At 35.7% G+C, this 24,140-nt stretch overlaps 1 protein-coding gene across 1 annotated transcript in view; it reads left to right on the top strand.

The window, feature by feature from the left end:
* Window positions 1-24,140, top strand: part of TMEM232 (transmembrane protein 232) — an 88,832-nt gene that overhangs the window by 45,860 nt on the left and 18,832 nt on the right. The gene's annotated exons all lie outside the window — the stretch shown is intronic.

The following is a 24,140-nucleotide window of genomic DNA, read 5'->3' on the forward strand; positions in this document are numbered from 1 at the left end:
CTTGTCTCTGAGAAGTGTATGTGCTTGCATTTGTACAAAATCGATCTCAAAAGACAAGGATTTTGGCAGCACACATGACCAAAATTATATATAATTGCAAATCAAAGAAACATTTTGTAAAGCCAACACAGTAATGTATTGTCTTCATCAGGGCTAGGTTACGGAGTTATAAGAAGTAATTATTTGGAATGAGATAGAAAAAACTTTGACAAACCCTGGGGCATAACATAAAATAAAGATTTGTTACTAGCTTGATAGAAAAATCCAATATAAGTAAGTGGATGTGGCAGTGTTCTAAAGAAAGGATATATCAAAAATAGTGTAGGGTTTATATGTAGAAGAAAAAGTGAAATTATAATGTAGTTTCAGTATCCCTTTTTCAGTAGATACCAAGACTTGGTAAATTTTTTTTTCATACTTGTCCATGACTTCAGCACACCATGCTGTCTTAGCAATGTCCCCCTCTTCCCGTTTTTCCCCACTTCACATCCACACTATGTTCATTAGAGGAGATTTGGGTCCTGGCTAGCAGCTCCCCCCTCAAGTCTGCAAACTATATTGTCTGGGCACCTTTCTTCTTACTGTCCACACTGTATCCTCTGACAACATTCTACACACCATCTGCACAATATTCATTGATTAATACTCTATCTCTTTATTCACAGTATTTTGACCTCCATAGGTTGCACTATTCATGGATTATGTCTTTACCTGTTTACATTAGCCAATCTCTCTGAGAATATTTTTTTATTGTCAAAGATTGGAAAATTTGTTGAGATTATGACCCCACCGTCAATTCATGATTAGTTTTCTCTCTGACTCCTTCTTCCTTTCCCTGCAATCAATCAATCTCCTCCATTCTCCTCCAGTCGTGTTAAGCCTTCCCCTTTTTTTCCTTCTCCTTCTGTATAGGTTTTGCTATGCCTCTTTTCTGTCCTGGTAATAAACTGGTAATAGGCTTCTGTTTAATTTCAAAGGTATTTTTTTAATTACATTTTTGAAGGGAGGATGGGGGAAAAAGCAAAAAAAACAAAAAAAAAAAAAAACTTGAACAATGCTTCATAATGACCATTTACAGCCATACAAAATGGTAGAAAAATAAAATCAACAGAACATAATGAGCATTTACGCTCAATGAAAGAGAATTACATCAGCAATATACTCTCATTACAAAACAAAGGTCATACAAACGCAAACAGGACTTTGTGCTGACTGCAGGAGCCCAATAGTAATGAGCTTCTGTTTAAACCCTTCCTGAGCCATAATGATTATATCCTCTGCCCACCAACCTCACTTCAGTTTTATCTATATTGCCAGTGGTTTATGATCATCACACATTCTACTGTCTTTCTCTTCCCTTTGTCCATGATCTTCCACTTTCTTTCTTCACTTTATCAATGGATTAGCTTATTCAACGCATCCTCCCTCTTTTCTCCACAGCTATAATTTCTTTGCCTCTTCTATGTTTTAAACAAAATGGTCATTACTTTTCTCTGCCATGAACAGCTTCTACTTCCTCTCCTCCACAACATTGTGACCACAAAACAGTTGAAGTTCTGTCCCGTATCTCCCCATATTAACATGTTAAAATGGCATTATGCATTCTCTGATATCCCAAGTGGTCCATAATAAACTCTGTTCTGCCTCCTATACTGTGCCGTGCTCTACAAGCAAGTAGGCAATAATAAATTCCAAGTTATATGAATTAGAGGTAAAAACCATTTAAAGTAACTTTTTGCCCTTATGGACAGGCCCACATTTGCCACTCTTTCCTAATTCTGATACAGTTGTCAGTTTTGCAATAAAAAATGTTTTGTTTGGTTTGTAACTTGTTCTTGATCACTTGGCAGCAACAAAGTGAAAATAATTAAAGGTCTTTATAATTTAGATTTTTATGCTGGATTAATCCATAGTGTTTCAAAGGAAAGAATTAGAAACCTAGATTTGAAAGATGTATATGCAAATTATAAATAAAAATGTTACTTTTTTTTTTTTACATAAATCATTCTCAAAAGAAAAATCCCTCTGTTTAGGTTTGCAGGGTTTTATTTTTAGAGGATAGAACTCCAAGGCACAATATTTCCTCAAGTACATTTAATAATACTCATTCATAGTTGTGTTAAATTTTGTTTACAAATGACTCACATCTCTTCCATGGGCCTTCTCTCAGCTTCTACTAGCAGGTTAATAAAATTTGTCTCCATGAGGCACCGATTTAGCCTCAAGTACTTTGGTTTTGACAGTAACATTTACCTGCTACTTTGCATTTGTTGTCTTTTTTAGCTTGCATGCAGTGATAAATGCAGGGCTAATGTATCTTTGTCTGTTTTATAAATTATAAATGAATCATTTTCCCTTGAAAAGAATTCACAAAAGAAAAAGTGGCAATAAATAGAGCTTTTATTTGCATTTTAAAGCAAATCAAAAGAGAATACATTTTGATTTTGATATGTAGATAGACCTTCTAATTGCTGCCTGTCAAACAATTCCATTGGCTAACCTGCTATAGAACTGTTGAGATAAGATTTTTTTACCCCTGGGATCTCCTAAAATAATTTTCAGGTCTCAGGGAACCCCTTCTAAAATCAATATATTGGGGGGTAAATGTAACCCCGTAACCTTAGATTGGTGACCAGTAGAAATAATGCCCCCCCCCCACATTGGTGGCTGGGATACCACTTTTAAAGACAACCATAAAATATCATTAGAGTCATGCAGATGGCTCTATCATGTGGTATTAGCGCCTGAACATTGGTTCATCTGGTTTCTAATGTTTCTAATGACAATTTACTAAGTTTAATTAAATTTTAAATGTTGGGCATCAGAGTTTTGATCTCCATACAATCTATAAAAATTTAAAAAAAATTGATTTAGCAGTTTAGTAATGTGACTAAAATACATTTTGCTGTTCTGTATAGAAATGCTCATTGATCAAGCTCCAAAGAAATTGTATCAGCCAGCTCATAAAGAAAAGCTTGTAAATCTGAAACACGCATTCCATTTTTTCTAAATTGGTACTGGTGGAAAAATGCAGTTTAACACATGGATGCCATATTTAACCAGCAATCAAACGTATATTTTTACTAAGTACCCCTTTTCTGTGACAGTTCTATTACATTGAAATTTCTACTCACAAATTCATGGCCGTTTTTTCCATTATAAATCTTTTCATAGTATGATGCAGTTATGCAGCTTCTAATTAAGCTATATTTCTGTCCTGTAGTGGTGTAGTTGCTACAGCACAATAGAGAAGGTGATTTAATAATGTTTAAAAAATGGTTAATCTGCAGCAGGCCTTTATTACCATTTCCAATGAGAACAAGTGTGAACTAGCTTGATATTGGTTGCTGCACAGTTTCAATTGGGTTACTATGTGCTATTTTTTTACCAGCTTCATTTTAACTGTAAATAAAAAGTGTATATATTTTTAACATCAGTTTTCTGATACAAACAATTGCAGAGTTGATTGTAATATAATTCTTTATTGAATTTTCCTTTTTTTTACTCACTGAAAAACAAACAAAAATAATGAAAAAGATAAAAAATACCAGCTTAGGGCAGAAGCAATGGAGGAAAGAGTAAACCAAGGATGATTAGGGGTAATAGGAGGTTGAAGAAGATAAAATTGTATATAACAACACAAAAAATCCTGTGTAAGGGAAAGTTTGTGAATGTGTACAAAGTTTCACTAAGCGCCATTTCAGACATGTGGTTGCTAATCCGTAATGGTTGCCCCTCTTCAATGCCGTGTAATTTAACCCCTACAGTTGTGTCAACCACAGATCAATCACAACTGCACTCAACCTTGGTATCATGCGGTTGAGGCTGAGAATTCAGATTGCTGCAGCTCAAAGTTTTCAAGAAGTGGATGGATCTTTCTCTGTCCTCCAGCAACACCTGTAACCATTTTCAACTGCTTTCCAACTGCTTTGAGCTGTGGTTGAAGGCAGTTGCATTTAAGTCCCTGAACACAGCTGCCCTGAAGCCTCCTGGGATACATATGTTTGGGTTTTTCATTTAGTCTTTGCCTCCTCGGCTGCCAAAAAACTAAAAAAAAGGCCAAAACTTTTTTCATCATATAAAAGGGTTATCCACCTTTTATATGATGTTAAAAAAGGCATGATGGCTCCGCTTTAACAATTATTATTGACAGCCAAGATTTTTCTCAGGAGGACATAGACACTTTTGCCAATGGTCTACCCTGATCATGAAGTTAAAAGACACATTTAATAAAAAAAAAGTAGGTAGATCTAACATGCCAGTATTTGTCTGTTTCAATAAAGAAATAAGGGTGCTACTATAGTGTGATCCCTACCATCATTTCTTGTTCCTACCTCACATTTTGTTTATAGCCTACTACTCCAGAAACGTCTTTGTTTACCTTAGTAACCATTATAGCATCATACCAACCACCCCTACTAAAAATCTACCTCACCTTCTATTTCATGAAGATTCCTAGTTAAAAAAAATAACTCTACCTTCTATTTCATTAAAATTTACATTAAGATTAGCTGTTGAAACCAGTAGAAACAAGCATACCCTAACAAAAAATGTTGTTACCAGAGTTTTTTACTGGAGTGGTGCAAAGTGAAGAAACGTCATCACGATATCTCCTCCAACATGGTCTCCTGGTTGAGGAAAATTCTTGCCGCAAGTACGATGGCTCAGTGATGTTGACGAACAAGAAGGTCCGTGGCCATAATGTGCCGGTATGGAGGTGCAAAAGAAAGGGTTGCCAGTCCGTTCAATCACTAAGAAAGGGAAACAAATTCTTCCATTACACTATTTTGAATGGAAGACTCCACTGTAATTTGAAGCTCTGAAGTGAAATTTTAGAGCTAGTTTACCTCTGGAGCATCCGAATGCCAATGAAAGAAGTGCCAAAGCTTACTGCTAGATCCACAAATACTGTGGTTGACTGGTTCAATTACTGTTGGGATGTCTGCTCCAAAATGGTATCTTTCACTAGGAGAGGAAAGCTGAATGGTACAGCATTCACTATAGACACACTATAATAGGAAACACACTATTGTACAACACTATTGTGCTAGGAATCACTATAGTAGCACCAAAATAAGAAGTATGTCTAAAATAAAAAATTGTATTTGTGTGTGAAGTATATGAGTAATATATAAATTGCTATTTTATGTACCACTTGGATGTGCCAATGTTTTGGGCAACTTTTTGTTAACATTTTTTAATCCTGAATCTGTGCTCCAGAGTCTTCAATACAGGTGTAATAATTGAGAATTTCATGAAAGATGTTTACTTTAACCTGGTGTACTTTAAACCGCTTGTAAATGTGTTTAGCACCATAGTGTTTGTACTGTATATGTCTTATAATCTTTGGTCAATTTTTTTTTTAGCTTTGTTTCGTCCCAATGATTTTCAATATATGTTTTCTCACACTATTCCCAGTTTGCAATAGACATTGTGCATTATTAGTGGACTTTCTTGGAAGCTTCATGTATGGAATGTAGGGTAAATAGGTCAGTGAGCAGTGCATATTACTTTTTACCTTATTTTTTTGCTCTTACTATAAATAACCTTTCTATCTTTCTATAACCTTTTAAGAATTACCCCGAAACATTGAGGTAATATATATTTACTCATTTAACTCCATTATATTGGTAAACAAGTTGTAATACTTTTTCCTCTATGGGGTTAAAGTTCCAAACCTATAAAGAGTAAATATTATTTGCTTATACTTTACTTATTTATTTATAAGCCTTCCCTGGAAATTGTAATACCGATTTTCAGCAAAGCTTGAGAAAACAGGTAGTAAATGCAGTAAAATGAAAAGTCTGCTCAAATTGCCCTGGTACCTTTCCTTTTTTTGAAAAGATATTCCAGTACCAAGATTTTAGCTGCTTTGTGTACCCTGGAGTATGATATACTTGCCTAACATCCAGAATATGAGGACATGAGGTTAGTAGAAACCCCTAATAGTAGTAAATTTGTTAAAAGGATGGGGCCTTGGCAGTGTAAGTTGAACATGCACTTTACTGCAAGATGGAGTTTAAAAAAAAGGTTTAACTAAAAAAGTTAAGGCCATCCACTTTTCATTTAGCTATGAGTTTTAAAACATTTCTTGGAAAGGCCATATTTAATGATTGTTATGTTATTATATTACAATGTTTTTTATGTATTTCGTTATTTTCTTGCCCTTTGGGCCATTAAAAGTCATGTGTGGTACATTATGCTGTATTGATTTTTCAGCACAATTTACTATATAAAACCCTCCTGGAGTTACAGGAGATGAAAAAGCAGCCAGTGTTTTACTTCTAAAGGATTCATGATTTTCTTCTGGCAAAAAGAAACAGGAAGAAAAATTGATTTTGAATACATTGGTAACCTCGATGATCTTCTGTAGCATCAATGTCATACAACAAAATTAAAGAAATCTTTCTTTAAACATTTAACTCAGAAATGCTTTGGACACAGCCTGGCTATTTATGGCCATTCTGCAAATATGTTCTAAGCCTAACTATATATTTGATTTTTTTAAAATAACATCAGTTGGATAATATTCAAAGTTAAGGGTATTTTTCCCCCTTCACTTGGCCCTACCATGTATCTGCATGGTTGTGATTTCACCTAAATAATGACTCCTTGGTTGTCTTTACACTTTGTAAGTTATCTTTCGACCTACTTCTTTAAGTACTTCCTTACGGCTGGAAGATGGAAAATTGCTATCATCATTCTCGGCGCTGGTTTGCCAAAACTCTGCACAATTGTAGTTAACTATTTTCAGCAATAAATTCTTTTTTAGTAAGACAAGAGAAGGCCTTTTCCAACAATCAGATGCCCCAATCCCTGGACTTGGTTGATAGGCATTGCTTTAGTCTTACAGGAAAGGGGGGGTGGGGGTGGCGGATAAAAAATAATAATAGTATTATTAAACGGATATACAAAGGTGATCACTTGAAAAGGGGAGTTCTTCAGGCGGCCAAAATACATTGTGGATCCAAAATAAAGTCACTGATAAACAGTGAGGTAATGTCCCAACATAGAAAAATAAAGTATAGATGAATTCCAGTGGTCTGATGCAAATAACCAGAAGTATATAAGGCTTTGGCATATATGATTTTACAGCTTGAAATTTAAACAGTTAAATGATTTAAAATTTTCCCAATCCTAACAATCGGTGGGATCCTAAGCTACTATGTACTATTCTGTGCAAAATAGTTTTATGCCGGTCATCACCATCTTGGCTATTCCATTTTTTGCTGCTGTCCTAAAGTCTGTCTGATCTCAGATGGTCATTATGATGAAGGGGAGGACAAAGTCTTTCTTGATTCTTCTTTTTTGTCATCTTCAACCCAGATGAAATTGGGAGGGATAGGTCTCTGCGGGTCTTCTGGGCTCCCACTCTTCCTCTATATCTTCCTCTACATTTTTTACTTTGCAAATAAAACTGGTTAAGGGGCAGAATGTGGCCCTCCCCAGAAGTGTAGAGCTGGGCATGCACATTAATATCTTGCTTTGGTTTAATATGTCAGATCAACAACATTATTCACCCACTTTAAATGTAACAGTCTTCTTGAATTCATATCTCTCACATTATGATACATATGGTGGTAAACGTAAAGTAGATTGTATAATCAGATTAAAATGTACGTGTCCAACTTAAAACTTCATGGTCAAGAAAGCAGTCAGAAAATATGAATCCCTGACAAATCAGAGGTTGCAGCATACAATTCAGTCCTATATCTATTTTTGGTAAAATGACCAGTTCAAAGGACTCCTCAACTCACGTGCCACACTGACTACAGGATGGACTGCTTCTTAATGTTCTTTTCAGACATGGTATGTTTATAGCATTACCTGGGACAAATAGAATCAATACACTGAAAATATGCAGCACTTTGGGTAGTATAATGTGTAACTACAGTATGTGCCCACAGGTATATGTCCCAAACAATAAGGTAGGCAAGAGATGACCATGCTGAGTCATGGGTGTTGTAACTGAAACACCAATATACCGTAACCCTCTCCTCTTCAAACTACATAACGCAATAGGATTTGGACTTCTGTCATCCTCACCTGCAGCTGTTTTAGTTACTTTATTTATTTTCACAAAACAAACATACTCTGAGATACTTTACTAAACCAACCACTGCATCTGCTGTGACCTAGAATGAGGGTCGCTGGTGTCATGATGCTGATATTTACATTAAAACCTATTTTTGGATTGTGAGTGAAAACAGAAATAAAAAAAAATAATCCCAGGCTAGATGCAATCTAGCAATAAAATTAAACTGAATTTTACATCTGATACACTTATCAGTGGTGTGCGCTTTGCTACTTATCCATGAACAATTATGCCAAGTTAAGCCTTGTTTGATGCGTTCTTAGTGACTATTATCTTTATTTCCAATAAAGTACTGATATGTCCTGTTGTCTTTGCACTGTAATACTGCTTAGCCTTTCTTACAGGCTTTAAACACAGTTCATTTTGAAATGTCCAGTTGCTAATAAAACCGATTGTTTGCAATGTTTGCATTAATGGCTGTTAAAAGGGGCTGATGAGGTTTATTCCCTGCATACAAACCTTTAACAAAGTTCAATAAAGCATATGCTCATTTTATTTATCAAGGCAATAGTTTAAAGAGATTGCCTGAAATGAACCTAAGGCAACTATCCAGAAAGCATCAATTATTATGCCCCACTTCCATGTTTCATGCCTGACTTCTTCAAACATTACCTTTTGGATTCACTTTATACCATCATCTAAAGAGGGAAATTGTGGTGTTATCATGGGTATTGCTGTTCCCCATAGCTACAAGCAGAAATCATCTTTCTCTGATCTGACACCACTGAAAATGAATTAGTATTTATGCATTTGCATTTATTATCATTACACTGCTTCTATCAACTAGACCATTATGTAATACAATGTATTTGTATTACTGTTATGTGCTTTTTCACACATCACAGCTTTATGTTATCTAATCATATTGGACTTCTGTACAATATATAAACTGACAATACACATTTAAATTGAAGCAGCAAAACAATATATCCAGTTTTGTGCTTCATGCTCTTGAATATTACAGCTGTAGTGTATTTTAATATTTTTCTTATTCTGCATTGAGAAACATTAGTCATGCAGTTTGAAATCCCATATAAAACCCATCAATAACAATATACAATAGCATCAAGTCCATTAGGCTTTATGCCAGAAGTGCGGTGTTTGAAGACTGTCAGACTTGCCAGCAATCACCTGCACTTTAAAACCAAGTGGGTGATCTAATTATTTGTATAAAAAATCATCCTTGAGCATTAGCATTGGCTTCATATACTGTATGTCATCAGTTTGGCATTGATGAGATAATAAAAAACCATGCTTAATAATTAGCAACTGTTTTATCTATTGAAATAACACATAAAAAATTGTGTTCTTAACCCTGTGTAATACAGATGACAGGCTGCAAATGCTTATATACAACCCAGAGCATTTTATTAGAATGAAGCTTTTAGTGATCTCATTTCAGTAAATTAAAATGTCATTTGTCATTTTGGGTTACTGAACTTTGTTACCTTGCTAAATATGCATCTATTGCCCTAGCAGACCATTCAGCTGTTTTAAGGCTCAGCAGGACTGTCCAGCTGTATGATTTTTTTCATTATAGTAGCAATGAACATGAAAATAATAAATATACACTTCTATGCCACCCGACAGACTGCTATTTAAACTGCACTGTTTATGTTTGTTTTAAAATGGTGTCAGTCTTAACAGTTGCATAAGCAAAGAAGTGGCAGTAATTATGGGGCCTCTGAAGGTTATAATATAGGTTTTTGTCAAATGCAGTCACACCTTTGTTTTTTGCATTACGTAAAGAGAACCAGGTAGCAATGGGCGTTTGTAAGAATTAATAAATAAATATAATTAATAAATAAATAAAATTCTAATCTATAAATAAAAGTGCAACCCTGCCTCCCAGTGATAGGCCTGGGCGCTGTTATTAAAGCGGACCTAAACTCAAAATTTTTACCTTGTAGACAACCCCTTTATATAAAGTTAAAATTTATTTTCTTTATTGAAACACCCTTTTTTGAAGCACCTCCCCTTTCCTTTTTATTTGCCACAAAAAAGACAGAATGGGTGCGCAGAGCCTCCCAGGATACCTACGTCACCCATCTCAGGAGGCTCCTGGCTGCACATGCGTAGAAGGAGCCTTTTTTAATGCAAAAAAAATGCCGTACGCATGCGATGTGAGATCGGCACTCTTTTTTCCCCCATCTATGTCACCTGATCCCAAGCCTGCGCAGTGCGAGATCGGGTGATGTATGAAGAAGGAAGAAGGCTAAAGAATATGGTGGGACAAAGAAGGATACTGGGACAACTCGGGATTCGATGGAGGGAAGGTGCAGCCGTGTCGAGGGGCCTGCGGGATTAAAGGTAAGTTTTATTTTTTTTATTTTTGGTTTAGTTTAGCTTTGAGCTATTTTATTTTCCATAGCGGAACAGTCATCTCAATCTGTGGTTTAAATCCCAACTTTAAAGCCCAAATTTAGTCTTCTATGAATTTCCTTAAACCCAAAAGACTGAGAACTTGCTGTGAGTCCAGTACATAGCTAATTGCTTGCTTGCCTGTTTCATGGAGTACAGAGGCTGAGCACTGCAGACACAAAGGGAAATAGAAGCCATTCCCAAAGGTGTATGATTTCCCTGCAAACATATTTCTAGACTTTTATTTTACAAAAGGGACCGTTATGTTCAGCTCAATAAGATTTGAGAAGCCAAATAGCTAAATTAGAGCGTATTATCTTTGTTTTAAAGCTTTGTGAATTGAGCCTAATGTCATGCTATATGGTTTCCATGTCTCTAAAGCTGTTTTCATTAGTTTCAACCTACTTTAGTTACAGAAATTACCAAACTGATAAAAGTCATTTGTTACAATTTCACAATTTCAGTATGAAGTATGTTCCAATAATTTATATGGTTGCTAAAAACATCTCAAAAGATATTTAAAATTGATTAAAATTGTGAGAAACTTGTGAAAACCTAAACAATGGTCTGGTAGTTTCTGAACAATTTAAGACATTGGCATCCATTTGTGGCTTTTCTCAGAATGAATGTCATATTTGAGCTGGGTGGGAAAAGATATCTCTCTCATTTCCAATGTATTAGTATCTTATCCTAATTTTTATTTTGGGGGGGGGGGGGGAGCATTTTAGACTTGCAGCTGCCTGCAGTGTTATAGCAGCTACTATAGGCTCACAAACCATAGTGCACATGTTTGCACATGGCTGCAGTTCTGTGGATTGTGGGGTGGTTTCTGAAAATGACAGATTGACAAAATGACAAAGTAGTTGTCAAACTCCATTGTGGACAGTATGGTAGTTGGTGTCTGGAAGCCATCAGGAATCACACCACATCATACCAAATAAACAAACATACTGGAAAATCTGCAACGTCTGGACAGAAACCTATATTTGATTTGATCCAGAAAAAGGCAAGAAACCCGTTGTAGCAGAACTAAACTCTGGGTTCTCACCTGTCCTTGTCACTGCCTAAATGTGGTAGCTCCTGTGAATGCAAGTGGGTGTTTATCTAGACCTGGCACCCGCAGGGAAAGCATGGATAGCTCAGCAGTCTTTTTCTCCAATAAAACCCTGCCTGATCACAAATTTTCAATAGTTTCACTTTATAAAGCATGGATCAATTTACTCTATCAATGAAAAAACAAAAAACAAATTATTTCCTAATTCCTTATGACAGTTGGATACTCCCTGGATCAACAGTCTCTGGTGTCATTCCTTATAACATTTAATACCCAGTTACATTCTATGCATGTAGAAGTGCATCCAGCAATGCATTAGTTATATATTCTAATCACATAATGTTTCTATGGAAAGAGCTGGCACAATATCAACATTTTTCAGGTCTTGCTATTAAGTTGGGTATATTTATTTCAGCAGCATTTTATTTTTAATCAATTCCTCTGTTTAATCTAGAGTTCTTCATCATCTTGAATTCTTCTTAAATCCAAAAATTGTCATAATGACAGTTTGGCGTGAGGCACTGAAGATTGTATTGCATTTGGCTCTGTGTTTTACATCTCTGTTATGGCTGAAGTGACTGTTTAGCTTTTGGTGTCTGTGATACTTCCAGTTTTATCAGATTGCTTTACGCTGCCTAAACAGCAGATGGCATCCTGAAGCTATTTCCCATCCAGGATGGAGATATTTGCAAAGCCTAAAATACCACAAATGTCACACTGTGATAGTGAATTAATCATGTTGTTTATGAAAGTAATTAGTTTAGTGTTGTTTGTTAATTGGGATAGATTAGCATTTACATTGCAAAGATGCTCACATAGTTTCCATTAATGTAGTATTTTTATTTTTAATTCACAGTTTTAATTAGGAGAGTTACTGTATGTTTCAGGGAATTTGACAGACTTCCCCTTGTGTTCTATAACAGGATCTGCTTTATGCGACTCACATCCTAATGAGTGTTTTTAATAGAGATATGATGTTCTGCACTGATTAATGATTTACAAGAACAAGTTTATATTCCCTAATAGTTTGGGAAACTGAAGATATTTACTTTAAAATTCAAAGGATGTCTGAAATGCCAATAAATTAGATGTACAGCAAAGTTATTATAAGTTAAAACATCACTAGTTTAAATCACTTATTAGCAAAAATAATAAAAAATAAAAGGGGATTTGGTGCAAAATATCACTTAATACATTTTGGATGAAAAGTATACAAAGAGATTTGACATCTAAAGGAAACCCCATGCATCTATAAAAAAGCCCAGTTCATTTAATTTTTAATAAATAAAGAACTAGCATAACTACCCAACAGCTGTCTTGATAGCAGCCTTCTGCAGTCTCTTGTACAACAGAGGAAGTGGCAGCACTAATAATCTGTCAGATCTGCAGTATCCAGACTCTATAAAAGAACAAGCTGACAACAGTAGAGAGCACAATGAGTACAGGGATATAGGCTTATCCATGTGCTCCTTGTTATCCAGTCAAGGAGCACATGGATCTGTATCTGGGTCCTCTACTTTTGTGGCTGTGGAGGTACCAAACCTGGATCCCAGGAATGGCTGCAAAAAATACAAAATATATATATAATAGGCAAAATAGTGCATTTAACAGATTGCCAAATATTAGCTGCTTCTCCTGGCCACCACTAGGGTAAACTGAGGGGCAGATGTAAATGTAATCGAATAAATATTTCCTCTCTCATCTACCATTCAGCTTCCTCTTACAATGGCAAGGAACAGCTGCTACAAGAACATAGGGTGTATGCTGCTTCCCTCCTGGAGGTTCCCCTATGTAAATTGTACATGCATCAACAAAACAATTATCCTTTGCAACTGAGTTGTGCTGTGTGTGCACATAAGAATACCTTTGCTGGAAACTATATTTCGTGATTGTTTCCAGGGAAAGATGAATGAACGAGGGCTGTACACACAGCACCCTTCTGTTCAATGAAGAGGGGAGGATGAACAAGCAACACTGGTTGTTCATCAATCATCGTGGCTGAGGGGGGTCTGGCTCTCCGGAGAGATGTATAACTGAAGGGTATAAGCAGTGCTTTGAGTAAATGGGGTGCAGTGTTGTGATGGAGGGGGCCAGGTCTGAATTGTATATTGAGTCAGCAGTTATGACACTGAGTGGAACCTCTTTTTTCTGGAGGCCAATTCTGGACCAACTCGTTTTCGACATCTTCTCCAGTCACTGGGGTTATGGGTTCTGTTTCGGTTCCAATTTCCTGCAAAACACAGTTGTTCAGCTGATGGCCTCCAGTTCCATCGCTAAAGGGGACTGCTGGCGAATGCATGAATGTGGGGAACTCTGCCTTTAGCAGCATTCACTCTGGAGGCACAGACAGCAACCCTTTGGCACTGAGGTCGCTATTTATGCTACGTAAGCACCAGAAGCAGCAGAAAGGAATGGCCAAAGGGTTTCCCAGGGCATAGGGTTTAAGATAATCACTTTACTTTCTTTACCCTTCCTCTATACCTGTGTAATATTGACATTGTTTTCATTGGTATTAAAAAAAACTTCTACAGACCAGTTTCTTGCAATTCACTATTCCAAAAACCTGATGATTCTGCTGAGGGATCTCTGTGGGTGGACAGAGCATAAACAGTGTGAGATCACAACATTCTGAGACTAACATTGAGTGGTCAGGAAAGTCATTTCTAAAGAAGAGACTGGAATATGGAAACACTGACTGACATAACGTAGGAATTGTGATTGTTCATATAAATAATGATTATTAATCAGTTTACATTTTACTATAATCCTAAAGTAAGATCTTCTCTATTCCAAAAATGTCATGCTGAAGGTGAAATTGTTAAAAGAGAATGTCAAATGCTTTAATTAACCCTATTCCTGATGCAATCAGTAAAGTGCCATTTATCTTTCTATTGTCAGTTTAAATTGTATGTGTACTTAGTAAATGCATTATTTTGCACTTTGAAAAATGAAATCCAAAAGCCCTACACTCTTGAACATAACTCTTAATCATTGCTAATTTAATTTACTCTTTTATATTGCTGACCTGTCAAGAACTCTGTGTCAAAAGTGAAAGTGTCTGCCTTCCGTGGCAGTTTCCAGGTTACTTGAGTAATGGATACATGGACGGTAGAATAATACTGTTATTGGCTATGTGGGCAGATTTAGATTGCAAGCATTTACCACGACATACAAACTTTCATCAGGTGAACATTCCTGACAAAGAGACCCAAATTGTCTTAAAAGCTTTCACTTGTAATTTGTTCCGTTACCTGGCATAAGGCCATTCTTGTTCTTACCAGTGGCAATCACAATAAAAACATCAGCTACTGCTGATGGAAATGGGGTCTGAAACAATTACTGTTCTCTTTGGGAGTTACAATGCCCCACATCCAGTGTAAATATCCGCTGTAAGTGCCACAATATATTACCTGTACTTAAAGAAATCCCATAGCAGCTTTTAAAGAATGTAGTACATTTGGAGTATAGTTTGTAAGTATGATGCATGACTAATAGCAAGAACATTTGTAATTTGTGAAGAAATAATAGTTTTCCTGGATAGTCATTTTAGTTTACATGTAAATGATATATTTTAGATTAATTGCTTTGTTCATGCAGATATTAAGGTTTTACATTTTGTGATAAAATCTGTAAACCGATTTCTTTTGTTGTTTTCTCAGTTTCACATTGTAATTATCATGTATTTTACAGTTGGTTACTGAACAGTTATTAGTGCATACTTTTAATATTCAGTACTTAAATCCTAAGCCTAGACCAGGCAAATATTTCATAAATCCGACAGCAAGTTCTTTAAGTTAAAAAAAGCGTCTCCGGCTTCTATACTATCCGGCACTTCTCCTGCACCCTCTCACCACTTTAACACTACTCAGTTGACTAAGCATCTTTTGAACTACTTTCTCTGAGCCTAGGACATAAGTAACCTGCAATTATTATACAGTTCTGCTCAGTGAGCCATATTGGATTCTTCCATTGCCAAAGCAAAAAGAGGGTAAAGTAGACCTATGGCATCATCATACTGAAGACACTCAGAAAAGTGCTATGTATACACATTTTTTTCAAAGCAAAGGGTTATTCAACTGAGGATGGGAAGGATTTTTAAAACACCAAATTAGGCTTTAAAGATGCATTTATTGGCTTCCTTTTTATACATTGGTATAGAAGCTGGATCCCATACTCTGACTCAAAATGTGATCTTTCCTCTACTTGCCAACCCCTATCCCTTTATGTATTAAAGTAAACTTCCATAGGAATCATGTAGACTAGTATGGCAGAGTAATTTTTTTTTTTTTACAAAATGGTCAGCAATGAAAATGTTGGTTGTTTTCATAGCTGTAAGTCTTCTTGAGATAAAGTGGCCAGACCCTACTCAATTACTTCTTAGTAGTAAAAAATATTAAAAAATATTATGTTGCAACTAAGTTTTTAGCCCATTCTAAAGATGAAGAGTTTGCAATGACCATTCAAACCATCAAAACCCCAGTAGTTCTGTTTTTGTGGTAAAAAAACAAAACATTCTTTGGTTGATATGGGGGTAAACTACAACTACTTTTAGGTTTAATTGATGGGATGAGAAATTCCTTTAAATGCAAACAGAAAGTAAAAGTGAGGAAAGGTTAGAACTTTTTTTTTAAGTGCTGCATTTGTCTTTTTTTCCTCTCTTCCTCTGGTTGTTGAGCAGGGAATGAAGAAAAATCTTGCCCATATTGACTTCAGCAGCACTAAAAACCTTACATGGATTCTAACCTTGCCCCAATCAAAATTTTGGGCAGGATGCTTAGGGAACAAAATTTGAGATTTAAGAAATAATACTGTTGGTGGTGTAAACTTACTGAAGGGTAGAGTAACACCTCCAAAGTAGCTGCAGTTGGTTATGTCCAACAACATATTATATGCAGTCTTAGTAATCAGTGATCTTCCTTAAAATAGAACATGTTGCATTTCTGATGTGTCTATGCCCAGGAGGAGTGAATGATGCAGTTTACAACTCAGCAGGCAAAATGCTTTTATTTTAGTATGTTTATTCTCTTAGCTATAGTAGATACCTTTAGGGAAATATTGAAAGTAAACTCAGCAGGTATGCATGTGTTAAGATTCATTTCAATGTGCCACAGTTGCTGTATTTGAATACAGATTGTTCTGAAAATAACCATAGAGATGTCTTTTGTCACAAAATAGTCATCTTTCAGCAGTTTTTATCTAAACTGTAGGAGACTTCATGACTAATAAGGATTTGAGAAATGTAATTTGCGGGTTGTATTTTCTCTGATTTATTTGTTATACTAAACCATTCCCAATAGTAAATCAACTGCCAATAATATTACTGTCACGATGGAGGTCAAACACTATTCATACTGTGCATTTCACTGGGAAGTCAGGCACATGCTTCATTTATAAACCAGATGATTTAGAAATAGTGTCATTTGTAAAAGCATAATATAGGGAGATGCTTTCTCTTTAATTGTAACTATTTAAAAAGAGCTTACAGCCAACAGTCAGATTTGAACAGCCTCGGTATATGGAAAACTAATTCACAACATAGGATGCAACACAGACAGTTTGTATTTAAAGTGTGTTGATAAATGAAGATTGTAAAACTATCCTTTGAAAAACCTGGTTGCGGTGAAGTCTCACTGATTATCTAAGATAATAACATAATACAGAAACACTCTAGGCTTTATGTTGACATTGCAAATAAATCTATAGGTAAAAATTCTGTTAATGGTAGCATGTTAGTTTTTAATAGAAGTAGTTTTATTAATACATGTTATACATGTTAATCTATACATTCTGTATGTTTTTTTTTTCAGATGACAAATTCCTAAAAAATACTAAAATAAATATATAAGAATGGTCAAAACACTGAGAAGTAAAAAAAAAAACTATACGTAGGGGAAAGCTAGGGAAGATATTAATTAGGGCTGATTAGTTAACTATGAGTTTAAAAGGGTTTAAACAAGCACACATTTTTTATATTTTTTTTACTTGTAAAAAGATTAGTCAATCTTGGCCATTTGCAGATCAACACTCACATTTCTGATCTACATGTTAATTAAGTAGTAAATCTATGCCACAAAAAATCATATTAGTACTAAGGGCAAAAGAGGGTCCTACCTGGTATTAGCAAGGCGTACCTAATAAAGTGACCAGTGAGTGTATGATGCTGTATCTTTATTCTGAAAATAGCGAGTGCATACCCAGACATAAAAAACATTAATCTCTTTTAGATTTTTAAATACCAAGGGATGCGATTATATAATTAGAACAGCAACTTTCACTCCTCCAGTTCAATTCTCTTTTTTAATATCTGCCTTGACGTGTTCCATGGGGAATGGATTAAGATGATTATGTTAACTTGGTGGAGATGAATGCTGGAGTATATTCCTGACACTCATTAAAACTTAGGAATCAGCTTTGATAAGCTTTTCATCATTACAGAACAAGCTGAGTTGAGTCTAACTTACTACCACTACTAGCTGTGCCATGACCTGCTTAAATAAGAACCTTCAGGAAAAAGTTCTTCTATGTGTCATAAATTCACAGGCAGTACAGTTTTACTATGTATACATATGGAGCCAGTGCCAGTCTTTCCCACCAGCAAAATCCCAAGCATATCCCTTGACTTGGTGTCATGACGCATGAGTTGCACCCCCTAAATGTAAACTCCTTACAAGAACATTTGTGCACTAAAAGCTACAATAATTTACCAATTTTTGTTTGGGTTATAATTTAGTTACCTATTGTTTGCACTCAATTTTTTGTAAAATATTTTAGAACACCTGAACTTTATATCATGTGCACCTAGTTTGGCAGTACAGTAAATCAATAAACAGAGTTTGTTTTTCAGACTGTTGTAAGCAGCAATGCTGAACCTGTTCTTTCGCATACAAACAAGATCTCCAGCTATAAACATAAAAAAGCTTTCTGTTCTGTGTCCAAAAAGGAAACAGCTGTCTGTAAAATATTAATGAGCTTATTATTAGAAACTGTAGAAATGAATAAAGAAACAGGTGCATTAGATTCAGGATGTAAACTGAACTTCAAACAAAGGGATGAATAATAATGGATGCCTATCACATTCTGTATAATTTATTACTGTTCCTGTACGCTCAAATACATCTAAAAAGTTTCCAGTAAAGATTATTATTTTATTAGTAGTAGTGTAAATAATAATAAAAGTGAAGAAATTGTTACTAACCTATTTATTTCTATTACTTAAATGTCCAGTATAACTCCAATTCTAGGTTGTGGACAATAACTTATTGATTTGCTCTGGAAATTAAATTATGAGTGTTTAAAAAGACAAATAGTTTGTTTTAGTTTTGGATAGCATAGAAAAAAATGAAAACCCATCAGTTTTTTACTCATTACTGTCTGTTTCATAGTGGGGGAATATCCTTTTACATTTTCTCCTAGTGGCCCAATAAAAGTTCTCTAATAATAATAAAGGACTTATTTAGTTTGTCACCAGAACAAAAAATATCCTCCCAGGACTTGTTTTGGATTACTTTCTCATTGTTTCTAGGTGATAGTGGTCATTAAGCTGAATAATGAGAGTGAATCCACCTTGCAGGGGTAGCGTGCAAAAAGAAACCTGATAAAGGGTCCACCCCTGCTCTGTCCAAAACCAAAACTTATTTGGCTATACATATCCATTAAATGTTGTCCAATAGCCCCCCTTTACCCACCCTAACAAGAACAAAAATGTGAGAGCCCTGGTTGGCGTTGTTCTCCCCACTGCTCTCCAGCCTCAGCCTAGCCATGTTCTTCTCAGTCTTAAAACTGACAGGCCGTAAATGAGCAGGCCCAAACCTACAAGAGCTAAAATCTATATATTGGAGTTGTTTATGACTGTATTACAAGGCATTTCTCTTCTCATAATCTGGCCAGTACCCGGGCTAACAAACTGGCTGAAAGCACAGCATGCATTCTTGTTCATTCTTCCTATTTTGTACCTGTACTTGTACAATATTGTAACATACAGTACATCATACATGAGTTTCCCATTTGTAACTTTTGCACATATAAATAGTTTGTGATGCTTAACTACCAATGATTAGTGTTTGGTCCTTAAGGACCAGACCTGTCTATATGCCTATTGATTTTACAGTAACTTGTCTTTACATTGTATATTTGTTCCTTTGATGTTAATGACTGCAATCGTGATCCTTCTGAGCCGTTTGATTTGTTCCTGTTCACTGGGCATAATAAACAACTAATTTGAAAAATACAATACATAATATATATATATATATATATATATATATATATATATATAAATATATATATATATCTGTGTATATACTCTGATAATAGTATATAGTTGATAAATGTGATGTCCATGTGAAAGAAATATGGATGCTTCCATTGCTGACATCCTGTAACTTCTGAAAATGCTAGTTTTTTGACTGTTGAATTGACCTTTAGAATTTAAACATACTTCCTCATTTTCTATCCTGAAACAGGAAATCAAGAAAGTTAAAAAGAACATACAGAATTTCTAAAATGCATACTTATGAAAAAACTGGAACCAATAGCTATAGTATTCTCAGGAGGTGGTTTCTAATATCAGCACTGTTTCTTTCATGATAGATTTCCTTTAAAGTGACCCTGTGTGGAGTAGTGACATGGGGACTGAATGTCAAGATCTTTCAGGTTGATTTACAACAACAGGGCAAAGTTTACGTGAACAGGCCTCAGGATAAATAAGTGTGGTATGACATGTCTCCTTCTCCCTGAGCTTTTTATTTAATTGTTTTCCTAGTGACAGGGTTGCTGCTGATAGCACTTTTTATTCTTTTGTAGAGCACATTAAAGCACACAAAGCATTGGAGAAATATGCAAACTAATATAAATGCCAGAAAGCTTTAATATCTGTAAAGCTTGTATAACTTGTGACTTGTAGAAATGGTTTTTCCCCTTACAACTTGCTGTAGATCAATGTGCCCTGAACAATGCCCATTGCGAAAGAAAGGGTTATTTACTTCTCACTCTCAGAATTTAGAAGTTGAGAGCTCTTCTAAAGATCAGGCAAAAATCCGAATTGTTTCCAATTTTTCATCACTATATCAGCTCTGACATGTACTCACACACAGGCCGGTGGCTTCATTCACAAAATAAACCTTCAACCTACTGATAACATTACATTATGGAAATATAAGGTTTGTCCTTGTATAAAGTTGTAATAACAAAACAATTTAAGAGAACATTTCTTTTGTAACAGAATACCAAGTAATGTCAAATATATATCACAAACAAATATTTTTGTATGGAAATTAGTGCTGGAAATTATGGTCATTTAAAAGAGCACTCAAAACCCATTTTTCCAAACTTGCCTACCCATCTTCTTCTGTCTTTTGAAACTGCCACTACCTCCCACCACTACATATCTCCCATCCTGTTGTGTGTAAATTCCCCCACCTACTAAATTGTAAGCTCTTCGGGGCAGGGTCCTCTCCTCCTGTATCACTGTCTGTATTAGTCTGTCATTTGCAACCCCTATTTAATGTACATCGCTGCGTAATATGTTGGCGCTATATAAATCCTTTTTATTAATAATAATAATAATAATAATAATAATATTAATGGTCAACAGTCGGATGCATGCTGACTCTGCAGAATTTTGCCTTAACTGGGCAAATATGCTTCAGTGGTTTCTGATCATTGAAAGAGTAAGGTGAATCAAATGCTGGAGTCTTTGTTTATTGTGGTTCAGAATTTCACATGCACTGCATGTTAGGGGGAAGCTGTGAACTATCCAAGGCTCTGTCATATAAGATGCAGGTCATTCCTAAATCTGTATGTTAAACCTTAGGTTATAAAGTAGCTGTAAATATGAAATTGATTTATTAAAGCACTTATCGATTTCTTAACATGTTTTACACATTTCAAAACATTTTATGATGCTACTATTTTATATGCAATATTATTGTGTAGTTACAGTGGAAATCAGCATATAACAAGAAATCATACCAAATAATTGAATAGGAAAAAAGCAGAAACTGTTACAGTTTATATCTGCAGGATAAAATAAAAATAAAGCTTTTAAAAATTTGCCATAGATGGCAAGTCCCCATATGCTCATGTTTCTTATATAGGATCATTACACAGAAATTATCATTGGATCCTGCATTTTCCCTGAAAAGTGAAAAGTTCCGGTTCGGTGAGGACAATACTATGTATTTATATGTACTGTAATGCATATTCATCCAGGCATTGTCAGCACCTGGATGTTTGTTTTCTGATATTTTCCAAAGTACCACTTATTCAGGCACACATGCGCCACTATTTATAGGTATAGTCAGTGCATAAAAACATATAAAGCTCTTCTAGGGCCCTTTCACTTTCATTTAATCACACCACACTACCATCTTTCCTGGATTATGGGGTCTGCCAAGAAGAAAGTGAAGTATTCTATAGCTCATTTGAATAACTTACTTCTGCAAAAACTAGGCCGTTTGGTGGACTAAAGTCTTTAGAACTGCTATATAATATATATAGCAATGTAAAAACCACTGAGTAACTAAATTCTATACATAAAACCCTAAATAGCTCTCTGCAGGTCTCAATTTTGCACACAAATATTTTAGTAGAATAAATGTGCTATTTGGTTGCAAACTTATTGGGTAAGCACCATATCCACCTGTCACCTAATATGTGTGGAATATCAGGGTAAAACTTTGACAGCATTAAATAAAAGCCCACATGGGCAGCATGGTTGGGTCAATGACTAGTACTCTTGCCTTTCTAGCACTAGATTCCAGGTTCGGATCCCGACCAGGACACTACCTGCAAGCAGTTTGTATGTTCTCTTTGTGTCTGCATGGGTTTCCTCCGGGTACTTCAGTTTCCTCCCACATTCCAAAAACATGCAGTGAGGTAATTGGCTTCCCCCCAAAATTGACCTTGGACTGTGTTGGTGACAGTGTGACTATGGTAGGGGTATAAGATTGTGAGCCCCTTTCAGGGAGAGCTAGTGACAAGACTATGGACTTTGTGCAGCACTGCATCAGCGCTATTTAAATACTGTGTAGTAGTAATAATAAAAATAATGTCTGAAGCTAGGTAGGAAAATCATTGATATTTAATGATTGCCACTCAGTCCTGTAGAGAGCAACAGACTCAATATACATTTATGTATGTGAAGTAACAAATACCTACGCAGATCATCACCCCTGTCTAAAATTTAGGGGCTCAGGATTGGGTAAGCTCAGTCTTTTGGCTTGCTTTTCCTATTTATTCCTTAGGATAAGTGAATACCTGCAGACTATAGAATATCACCCCAGCAAGGTAATTTTTGTCCTAATCATAGTTTTGGTTACAAAATTGGGGAAATTCTGGTTAAGAAGCTGTCACTGGAATAAGCCTCCATTGGATTTGGCCTATATTTTTTGGTATGGTGACCACTGTAAAATGTTGAATGTCCTATCACTATCAGCCCTGGTAACATTGATCACCAGGACTAATGAGGGTAAATCTACATGTACAATGTCAAACCTTGTCCTAGGTAAATAAACTTAATATGCTCACGACCTTGTCACAAATGTTGAAAAAAGCCCCACCAGTTTTCAAATTTACTATTGAATATGTAATTTAATCACAAGTTGTAGCACTCAAGTAACTTTTCTCTTTTGTTCTTTTAATAAAAAAAATAACCTGAAATGACACATAATGCAAAGTAATAGTCAAAATGTCTTATTTATTCCCTTGCTTTATAAAACTGAACTGCTGTGCATGGCATGCACATATTCTAAAACATAATGGAAAAAGCACTTTGTTTTTATAATTCAGCAAGCAATTGTATTTTTTTTTATGGAAATTTATGATTTTCTTAAAAGGAGTTGTCACAAAGCTAAAATCGAAGAAAGCTACTTCCCTGTGTGGATTATGAATAAGTATTATTTTACAGTAGCTGTTATTCTATTGATTAATCATTTATATTCATATCATATTCATGAATTATCTACAAACATTGTCATTTGCGTACCTTCTGATATGTGACTTAAAGGGAACATGAAAAAACTGGACTTGTCCTTGTTCCATCGCAGGGCGCCATCATCTTCATCCTTCCTCCCATCATTCCCATCACCTGCAATTGCGGGTGTCTCATGTCAGATGGCTTACATCTGGGTGTTGATCAGGCAGGTAAGAACAGTTATTGCAGAAAGGATATCACCTGCCGTTTTCTGCAATAAAAACCTGCCTGGTCTTCTGCCCCCTGGTGTGCCCAAGGGCTGCAACCTGCTAACTTAGCAGCAGCCTGCAGTGCAACATCCTCACCACTAGAGGCTCTGGAGAAGTCTGGGCAGCTGCCTATTCTGCACCTTACCCTTTCTTAGTGCATAGCACCCCCTAAAGGCTTTGTCCCTCCAAGCATGACATCCATAACTAAATCTTTCCTTACTGCAGATTTATTTTTCCCCCACTTTAGGGCCTTTCACACCCTTGATCTGATATTTTCTTTGTGTCTGGAAGTGGGTTTCAGTTATTTCAATAAAATAGACTTGCATCATAAAATGACCATGCCTAGAGCTGCTCACTCCTCCAGACTAACATCCACTCATCAAGGCATTTTGCATGACTCCAGTCCGCTGCTTCCTTCTCGAGTACTGAAACATTTTTAGGAACCTATGT

Source organism: Pyxicephalus adspersus, chromosome 6 (genome assembly GCF_032062135.1).
Source record: "Pyxicephalus adspersus chromosome 6, UCB_Pads_2.0, whole genome shotgun sequence".
Lineage (NCBI taxonomy): Eukaryota > Metazoa > Chordata > Amphibia > Anura > Pyxicephalidae > Pyxicephalus > Pyxicephalus adspersus.